Genomic DNA, 11,270 nt, shown 5'->3' with positions numbered 1-11,270 from the left:
AACCTCAAAGAGAACAAACTTATCCCCTAACTTAACTGTGCCAAAATATCAACACCATCTAAAAAAATATGATCAAATTAAGGCATTCAAAAACATAATATTTACAATGGCTAACAATCCAGTGAAAATTTACTGGTTATGCAAAAAGCATAAAGTGTGAGTTATAGCCAGAAGAAAAAACATTCAATAGAAACATTCAAAATTATAGAGATTATAGAATTAGCAGGAAATAACTTCAAAACAGCAATCATAAAAATACTGAAAGTTTAAAGAAAACAACAAACATAATGTGATAAAATGGGAGACATGAGTCTGGAGTTGCTATATTAATATCAAATAAAATGAGCATCAAGACAAAGCATATTAGTAAATTCAAAGAGGATTTTTTTATAATGATCAATCAATTAAATAAGATGACATGGTAACTGTAAGCATCAATGTCTGTATTTCCAATAATAGAAGTTTAGCATACATGAAACCAAATCTGAGAGAATTTGCAAGCGGAATAGGCAAATCTACAATCATCATTGGAGATTTAAATATCTCTCAGCACTGAAAGAATGGGGGGAAAATCAGTAAAGACTTAGTTGATTTATTTGAACAGCTCTACTGAATAAATACATAAATGGTATTTGTATAACAATACACCAAAGAAGTGCACAATGTATTTTTTTCAAGTGCTCAAAGAATGTTTATTAAGATAGACTATATGCCAGCCCCCCAAACCTTCTTAATAGATTTAAAAGCAATAAAACTATAAAATGTTTGTTTCCTCACCAAACAGAATTAAACTAAAATCAATAACAGTAAGATATATGGAAACTCCCCAATTATTTGAAAACTAACAAATAATAATTAGTAATTGGATCAAAAATCACAGGGGAAATTAGAAAATATTTGTACTGAGGAATAAATTTGTGATATGAACTAAAGTGGTTCTTAGAGGCATATTTCTAGTTTTAAATTATTATTTTATTTTATTTATTATTTATTTTTTATTTTTTATCTTCACCCGAGGATATTTTTCCATTTTTTTGTACAGATAGAATGGGAGGGAGAGAGAGGAAGGGAGAGACAGACAGAAACATCGACGTGAAGGGACACATCGAGTGGCTGCCACCCGCACAACCAACCAGGGCCGGGGACAAACTGCAACCGAAGTACGTGCCCTTAGCGGGAACTGAACCCGGGTATCTCCAGACCGCAGGCCGACGCTCTAACCGCTGAGCCAAACTGGCCAGGGCTATTATTTTATTTTAAAGAGGAAAAAATCTGAAGTCAATGATCTAAGCTTCCACTTTAAGAAGGTAGAAAAAGAAGAATAGAATAAACCCAAATTAGAAAAAAATAAACATAAGGAAGGAAATCAACACAATATGGAATTGGCAAACAATAAAGTTAACAAAGTCAAAGTTAGTTCTTCCAAAAAGATTCACAAAATTAAGGGAAAAAAAAAACCTTGCCAAACTGATTGAGAAAATACAAATTGCAAATATTTATAACAAAAGAATAGCTATCACAACACATCCTGAAAACTTTAAGAGAATATTATCAACAACCTGATATCAACAAATTTACCACTTAGAATAAATATTTTTCTTTCAAACTATTTTCTGTTAAACTAATTATCTTTCATTTAAGTCCATTCTAATTTTTTCCTGGGGGTGTGGTATAATTGAACTCCCTACTTTGAGTAGGCTTTGAGCTTCCTCTTCTGTTCCTCACACTCTGCTTCGTAAAATGCATGCGCTTTGAAGTCATATTGATTGGCTTCAGATCTCAGTTTTGCTACCTACTAACCATGTGTCCTTGTTGGGCAAATTAAACTTTCTGTGCCTTAGTTGTCTCAATTGTAAGATTGAAGAAACAGTATGTCATTTGTACATGGTTGTTGCATTAAATAGGATAACATTTATAAAATTTATATAAAATTCTGAACACATGAATAACTTCAATTAACGATAGACAGATCTAGCATTTCAACCAAAGTAATTCATGGTGTAGCAGAGGATTTGTAAGATATATATATATATATATATATATATATATATATATATATATATAAATAATTCTAATGAATCTAATGTGATATGCTTCATAAGTAATACAATAAAGCTGTTATGAGCATTTAAAAGAAAAAAAAAAGGATATTTCACCAAAAATATTATAAACACTTGTGGGGAAAAAATCTATCCGCACAGAAAAACAGACCCTTACTCATATATATGTTCCAGACAGTAATGATCTGCAGTTTGTTTACTTTGTGTCTTTGTATCTACGAAATATATATATATATATATGTATATATATATCATATAATATATGTGAGTATTGGTATCTTTCCCCAAATGTGGAGAAAATTTGGACTTTAAGCTTTCAGGAAACTCATGAACATCTACCCTTAAAATGGAGAAGAAAGCAAATTTTGTCTTATTTTATTGAGGTTATTATTATTACTTTTGGTAACGGCCTTAAAATTGCCAAGGGATAGCTCTAACACAGCTCTGGCCACAATGCCCTGGATGCCCTCCTCCGGCATCTGCCTTTAATCACAGACAATATGGTTTGTGTTTAGAATTGAATGACTGTCATCATCTAGCACTAATGTTCTCTGTCACAGGGACTTAACAACCCATTAGGGGAACACTCTCAGAGACTTTCAAATTCAATATTCTCTCCAAACTCCTGGCTTTTTATTAACCATGCCATGTGGGTTTCCAAGGCGTGATGCCCAATGGTATTATTTTTCCAAAGAGGTCATGGAAGAGAAGTGCTTTTTTTTCCTTTCAAGTGTATATTTCAGCACATTTAACATGCAAACCCACCATAGTCCCTGTGTAGAAGTCTGTGTTCACAGATAGCTTACATTTAGGACTCAATCTGATTTTACAATAGAAAATGTACATGCTTTTGGATTGCATAATGTGCAATTACCCAGTCCATGATTGAAATGAATTACAAACTGTTGTTGATTTTCTGCATGGAGCTTACTTGGCTCTTTGATATATATTTTCTCATTAGCTTTCCCTTGATTTATTTATGATATTGTTATGCATAGAAAGGGCAGATTGCTGAAGTTCACATTGCAATGACCGAATTAGCAGTTGAAAAATTCACAGTTATGATGTGCAAATAATTCCCTGAGCTTCTGAAGGTGTGTGCTCCAGTCTCTCCTAAGACTGTGAAGCTGTCAGTTCTATCTTTACAACACCTCTCACATCTATCCTCTCTTTAGCTTTCCCATGACCACCATTTCAGAACCTTGTCATCTCTTGCCTGGAAAATTGCAATATTTTTCTAATCATTTCCACACATACAGGCTAATCCCCTTGAAGTTCATGCTTCTTAGTGCTGCAAGATCGATTGTCCCAAATCACCATCCTGGTTATGTTACTTCCAAATCCAAGAGGAAAGATAAAGAAAAGAATATAAGATGAGAGGAGAGGAAGAAAGTTTCTGTAAGGGAAAACAGTGATACAGATAGGGTGAAGGAACGGTAGAAAACGAAAAGAAGGCTGAGGGGCAGGTGCCTATGATAGCGAGAAGGCAGCAAAGTTCTGTGCAGTTGATTTCTGTCTGATATCACCTTTCTTGAACAGGACTCGTTTTTATGCAATTGGAATATAGACTGATGACGGTTTCTGCAGTTACACACTTCAGTGGAAACTTTCTATTTAATCTGCCTAACTAGGTACTTCTCCAACTGCGTATTCCTCTGCTCGTCTACGTGGAAGTCTATTGTCACCGCATCCAAGCACAGGACATTATAATTAGGCCAATTTCAAATATTTATGGGAAAAAGAAAGACATCCTTCTCTGGCCCCCTCTCAGCAGGGGCTGTTATTGATTGGATGGTGATGAATTAGGAAGATGTGTTGGGAGGATTGTTAGGGGAAGCAGAGGACATACTTGTTAGTATCTATTATGTCACATGCATTTAGAGTCTTAGGCGTACAATGAGAGAAGAACGTTGTTTAGCAGCTTTAATTTTCCCACAGTCTAAGAGACTGTCTGCATTAGGATGGGGGAGAAAATAAAGAGGTCATTGCGCATTGGAGGTGGAAGTGATGTTGCTTTCTTTTTTATGATCCTAAAGGCCAGCTTACAAAGAAAAGCCATATAAGCAGCTTTAAAAATTTCGAATTATAACATAAAGATTTAGTGCCGCACAAAATCAAAGTGAAGAGTAGAAATCCTAATAACTCCTTTTTAAAAATGAAGGAAATCAGAAACTAAACATGTTATAGAAATTTAATAATATTCATCATTATGAAGCATATGAAACAATGAATTGTCTGAAAGGAGATCAGCAAACTGTTAGCTGTCTTTTTTTTTTTTTTTTTTTTTTTTTGGTATGTGCCCCTAGTGGGAACCGAACCTGGGACTCTCTCTTCTGCAGGCTGACGCTCCAACTGCTGAGCCAAACCAGCCAAGGCTGTTAGCTTCCTTTTTTAAGTGATGGGTAAACAAGTCCAATCATCTGGTTTTACATACCTTCCCATAAAATCATATTCAAATCATATAAACTCAAATGAAGATTAAAAATTTAGAAAAGGACATGCTTTTCTGATTAAAATAAATGTGCTTACCTTTATCATCTCTATTCTAATGACACAAATTCCTGAACATTGGGGTAGAAGATATGTTTATTTTTCCACCAATATTTCTCTATTAGCTCAGAGACAAGAATGTACCAATTACTTAATTATTGCTATTTGCATGAATAGATGATTTAATTATATTTGTGAGATGCATTGTCCTCACCATTCTTAGAGACAGATGAAGAATGAGATCAAGCATTACTGCTATTTATAATAGTGATTAGCTTAAAACCCTGTTGAATTTTTTTCAATATCTAAAATTAAAGGAGTATGTATGATTGTTATACAGATTTTTTAAGAGAACATGTTTTGGTGTTAGTGCTGGACACCAGTAGAACTTAAAATGTAGATCTACTAATTGTAACTTAAGATTAAAAGTGTGGGCACAGCAACCAAGATACCCTTCAACAGGGGCATGAATAAACAACTGTGATATATTTAGACAATAGAATATTATTCAACAATGACAATACATAAGCTATTAAGCCATAAAAAAAATAGAGAAATTTTAAATTCATGTTGCTAAGTGAAAGAAGCCAGTGTGAAAAGCCTACATACTGTATGATTCCAACTGCGTGATGTTCTGGAAGGGCAAAGCCATGGAGACAGTAAAAAGATCAGTGGTTGCCTGGGTTGAGGAGGGGCTTGTGCCAGTATGGCTCATGACCAGTGGGTGTCAGGACATGTCTTTTCCCCTGATGAGCACTACTTTACTAATCCACAGTCAGTTGAGTTTGTGCTAAATCCTAGTTATATCAGTTGTACATAATTTTTTAAAGCTTAAAATAATCCTGACCAACTAATTGGGGGAGAGACACTATATAAGAAAAGGAAATAATTTTGGCACATATAAGTTTTCTCTTCATTTTAAAGAAATTAGCAGTGGTCACTGTGAGTAATGAGTGTGTTATATATAAAAAGAAACAGATAGAACCCCAATCTGAAAACTCACAGTCCAAGAAAAGTTGTTGGTTCTACAATGAGAAATTGGCAAATGAATACCAGTTTAAATGCTTCAGTTGAAAATGCAGCCCGGGCCAGTTTTGCTCAGCAGTTTGAGCGTCAGCCTGAGTTCCATAGAGACCTGGGTTCAGTTCCCACTAAGGGCAGTTTGTCCCCCCACCTCCTGTCCCCCGCCCTGGTTGGGTCATGTGGGAAGCAGCCACTCGATGTGTCCCTTTCACGTCGATGTTTCTCTCTCTCTCTCTCTCTCTCTCTCTCTCTCTCTCTTCCTCTCTCTCCCTCCCACTCTATCTGAACAAAAAATGGAAAAATGTCCTTGAGTGAGGATAAAAAAAAAATGCACAAAAATAGAAGTGTCTTTTCCATGATTCCAGATTATCTCAACTTCTATTATTTAACCAAATATAGGTTTGAAATATATTGCTTAAGAAAATTTCTAATTCATGTTGGTATCTTAATGTTTATTTTGTAGAACAAAATAAAACAAAATGCCTAAACAGTAATATGTGGGTGGGGGAGGGGACCTGGATAGAGCACGTTCCTTAATTTTCTGTATTTCATTCCCAGGAAAATGAAAACACATAGATTGTTGTGTTCCTTAACCAAAGATAGTGACACTTGTTCAGTGATATACACTGAAATTGAAGGCAGATGACTAATAGGAAATAGCATCTGTCATGGTGACTTTCAAGCTGTGGTCAACAATATTTTAGGAAATCTTAGCCGCTTCCTTGGGAACAGCAGTGGAGGCAAAAGGAGCAGAGATGCTGATCACCTGACCTCTATTATAGCAAAATGGCTTCATTTACTTGTCTTATATTTTAGATATAAGCATATGATTTTGTTCAAATAAATGCTTTTTTGGCTAAAAAAATAATAATAATTAGAAAATTGATGGTCTAGAGATTATGCTTTGAAAATTCAACTTAACAAATTAGTGACATATGTCATAAAATCAAATGTGGGAACGACCATGTCAAAAAATTAAAAGAGCTGTGTGAGATAATGCTAATAAAAAGGGAATCAAGGTGAAAAATGTTAAATGGATTTTGCAAATGTATACTGAAGAAAATGTATTGCAGAAAAATAGGTCCTCCAACAAATGAGAACAGTCACTAAAAAGCCATCATTTAAAAAGTGTTGATTTATTAGACTCAAATCAATTTAATAATAACATAAAGGAAAGATAAATTTTATTCATTGGGAGGATCTTTTAAAATATGTTAAATTAAATACTTGTGGAAATTTATACCTGTATGATTCCACATTTTTATGTAAACAAATAAATTTGGTTGCATTTTAAATAAATAATTTAAATTTTCATTTATAGATTTTCTTTTAATTTAAAGGAGATCAAAGGACATATTTCAGAATAAAAAAAAAAAAAAGATTTGAAGTGGGTTGAAAGTCACCTTACTGTAATAGGTACTTATTCTAATAGGCAAGAAATATAAAATGCATCCCCAAACTTTTACATTCAAAGACATTTAAAATTAGAGTGAAGCAATATTGTATACTTTCCTCATTGTCTTTTGGATCAAGTTCAAACTCCTCACATTTGGCATTTTCCATTAATTGACACAGTAGTTATTAAATACTATATGCAGAACAGTATATGAAATAATAAAAAATGTTACTTTAAAGCTTTCATTTATATTATTTATTTTATTTAGAATGTGTGACACTTTCTCATTTGTCAATTTAAATTATATTAATTTTTAAAAATCTATCTCAGGTCTTGTTCCACACAGTTCTCTCAGAAAACTCTGGCCCACAAGGACTGTTTCTTCTTCTGAATTCCTAAAACAATTTAAATGTGACTATTAAAATATATGTTTGACTATAGTATTTCATGTGTCTAGCAATTCCAACTGAGTTTTTAATATTTGCTGAATGTTTAGTGAATATATATTTGTTGAATGTTGAATGAAGTACAGTTCCTGAGATTAAGGTCTTTATTCTATTTCTTTCAAAAATGGTAATATAATTTGGCAGTCACATGATGACAAATAAGTGTGTGTTGATCTTTAAATCATTACTGAAGTGAAATGGCTTTTTCAAGTTAAAAAAAGTATACTCTTAGCCCTGGCCAGCTTTCTTCAGTGGTTGGAGCGGTTCTCAGGTTCAGTTCCTGGTCAAGAGCACAGATCTGGCTGCAGGTTGGATCCTGACCGCAGGGTGGTGCAGGAGGCAGCCAATCGATGTGCCTCTCTCACATCGATGTTTCTCTCTCTTTCCCTTCCTTCCTTCCACTCTATCTAAAAACCAATGAAAGAATATCCTCGGGTGAGGATTAACAACAACAACAAAAAATTACACTTTAAATATGACATTCTCACCTGTTATGTATAGTGGTATTATTATAAGAATTCGACTATTTGGTGTGTGGAGAAAAAGTCCACTCAACTTGTCAATGTCAGGTAGTACCTGAGCAGTACTTACCAATTCTGTGTATGAAGGAAAGTCATTAAGGGTTAAACTCTGAGAAATGAATCAACTTCTTAAAAAATACAGCAAATATTTTCTTTTCTAATCCTCTCTCTTCTTTGTTTTCACCCGTAAGTGAGCATTCATTGTCAGAAAAATTACTCTAAGAACACACATACAGTAATTAAGTAAAGGATTCAGATATAACAAACGTTTCTTAAGTTTCACTATTACCCATCACTTCTCAAACTTGGTGCTTCTATAGTGATCCGCATTTGTTCAGATTTTAATATAGTCCTTTCTGTATATTTTTACTTCCTCTATTTAGGTTATAGTGTGTTCAACAGGCTAAGCTCTCTGTGCATGTCTGCTGAAAGCAAAAATTGTGTGTGTGTGTGTGTGTCTGTGTCTGTGTCTGTGTGTCTGTGTGTGTGTGCATACAGAGGTGCAGATGGATGGTCAATAAGGATCTAAAAGGAAAGGGGATTTTTTTCACTAAGTCTCTGGACAGGTCATCCAGATTTTCTGCTTCCAGTCTATCCCACTCCCACCGACATAGAACCATAAATGCACTGCAATCCACTTTGTCTTCACTTTACTCCACTGAAGCTCTAGGGGCAAATATCAGAAATAACTTCATGTAACTAAATGCTGAGGAAATTTCTCATTTTTTAAAAATATATTTTATTCTGGACTTTCATAATTCTGCAATATTTACAATTATCCCTTTATTGGTAAAACTCTCTAAATTTTTTGCTTCAGTGACCCACTTCATTTGTCCACCCGTATGGGGCTACCACCAAATCCTAAGCATAATGCTAAATGATGGGAATACAAGCTAAAAATGAAAGACAATTTTTTTTGTCTAGAAAGCTCTTTATTTGATCTTCTATTTTGAATGATAGCCTTGCTGAATAGAGTAGCTTCTGCACAGCAAAAGATATAATCATCAAAATGGAAAGGCAACCCACTGTATGGAAGAGCATAACTGCCAATGATATATCAGATAAGGGGTTAATTTCCAATATATATAGAGTGCTCATACAACTCAACAAAGGAAGACAAAGAACCCAATTAAAAAATGGGCAAGCCCTGGCCGGTTTGGCTCAGCGGTTAGAGCGTCGGCCTGCGGACCTGAGAGACCCGGGTTCGGTTCCCGCTAAGGGCATGTACTTCGGTTGCAGTTTGTCCCCGGCCCTGGTTGGTCGTGCAGGTGGCAGCCACTCGATGTGTTCCTTTCACATCGATGTTTCTCTCTCTCTCTCTGTTCCCCTCTCTCCCTCCCACTCTACCTGAACAAAAAATAGAAAAATGTCCTCGGGTGAGGATAAAAAAAAAAAAATGGGCACAGGAACTAAATAGACACCTCTCCAAACAGGACATACAAATGGCGAAGAGACATATGAAGAATGCTCAACATCACTAGTCATCAGAGAGATGCAAATTAAAACAACAATGAGGTATCACCTCACACCTGTCAGAATGGCCGCCATAAACAAATCATCAAACAACAAGTGTTGGCGAGGGTGTGGAGAAAAGGGGACTCTAGTACACTGCTGGTGGGAATGCAGACTGGTGCAGCCACTATGGAAAACAATAGGGTGTTACCTCAAAAAATTAAAAATTGAACTTCCATTTGACCCAGTGATCCCACTTCTAGGAATATACCCTAAGAAGCCTGAAACACTAATCAGAAAGAATATATGTACCCCCATGTTTGTAGCAGCACTATTTACAATAGCTAAGATCTGGAAATAGCCCAAATGTCCATCAGTAGACGAATGGATAAAAAAGCAGTGGTACATATACACAATGGAGTACTATGTAGCTGTAAGAAAGAAAGATCTCTTATCCTTTGAGACGACATGGAGAGACCTGGAGAGTATTATCCTAAGCGAAACAAGCCAAACAGAGAATGACAAGTATAATATGATCTCACTTATTTGTGGAATATAATGAACATAACAGTCTGAGCATTGAGGTAGTCCCAGAGACATGGAAGTGAGGTACAGATTGACAATTCCCAGAAGAGGAGGTGGTGGGGGAGAGATAAACCACAGAACTTATATGCATGTATGCATGAACAATAGACATGGACAACAAAGCTGGGGACAGGGTGGGGAGGGATGAGGGGGAATCAGTAGGGGAAAAAAGAGAAACATCTGTAACAAAAATAAATTAATTAATTAAAAAAAAAAAGAAAGACAAGTTCTTCCCACATGGAACTCATATTTTACTGGGTGAGAAAAAAAAATACAACATAAATAAATAGATGAATGGGTAACAAAACAAGGTATTGAAGGAGAGATCGATAGGAGTGGACCAGCTTAGATTCAAGTTGTAGAAGTTCTCTCCAAGAGGGGAATTGGTGATATAAAACATATGCTATGATAATGATCCCTCCTGGTAAATAATATGGAGCAGAGATTGTCTGGCAAAGGGTGGAGGTTAGGTAGAAGAACTGAGGATGCAAAACCAAAAAAGAACCCAGAGAGTGGGTATGAGAAAGGACATAATGGTTGGCAAAATATGAGGCCAGAGAATGAAACAAGGGCCAGATTATTCAGGGCTTTCTGAGCTTGGGGAAAGAATAGTTGTTGTTTCATAGACATGGGAAGGCTTGAAAGGTGTTAAGCAGAGGAATAGCCTGACCCAGTGTCTGTTTTTAAAAGATTACACTGGCTGCCATGGGAAGTCCTGCTAGGCAGACGGAAAGCATGGCTGTCTCATGGTACCCCTCTCTGGTCTCTGGTAACATCTCTGCCTATTTTGTTTATTCCTTCCACCTGACTCTTATACAAAGTTTCTCTATGTTTTGTTTTCAAGTCAATGTTGTTTTTCTTTCTTCATGAATTATCCCTTGAAAATCCCACGTAGCATTATGGTTTTAACACACACCGAGAGCATAATGCTTTCTAAATCTAAATCTCCTAGACAGACAACCTCCTGGTTTCTGTTGTATACATTTGCTTTCCACCTGAACATATGCGTTTGAATATCCATGGATGGCTAAGATTGAAAAATCCAGAATAGAATTATTTCAGTTTTCTTAGGCTGACTCCTTTTCACTTATTTTCCATCACAATTTCAGGAAAATGAAATGGGAATTGTCAGCCCAAATCCAACATGAAATTCATTGGGATTTTACTCTCCCACCATATCTATTAAATCATGAATTCTAAACTTTCTCCTAAATTATTCTTGAATTCTTCTGCTTTTCTTCAACCCTGCCCTGACAGCTCTAGTTCAGCACTCATGAACATTAGTAGCATTCATGCT

Source organism: Molossus molossus, unplaced genomic scaffold (genome assembly GCF_014108415.1).
Source record: "Molossus molossus isolate mMolMol1 unplaced genomic scaffold, mMolMol1.p scaffold_m16_p_6, whole genome shotgun sequence".
Taxonomy (NCBI): domain Eukaryota; kingdom Metazoa; phylum Chordata; class Mammalia; order Chiroptera; family Molossidae; genus Molossus; species Molossus molossus.
Note: the sequence above shows the minus strand (reverse complement) of the source record.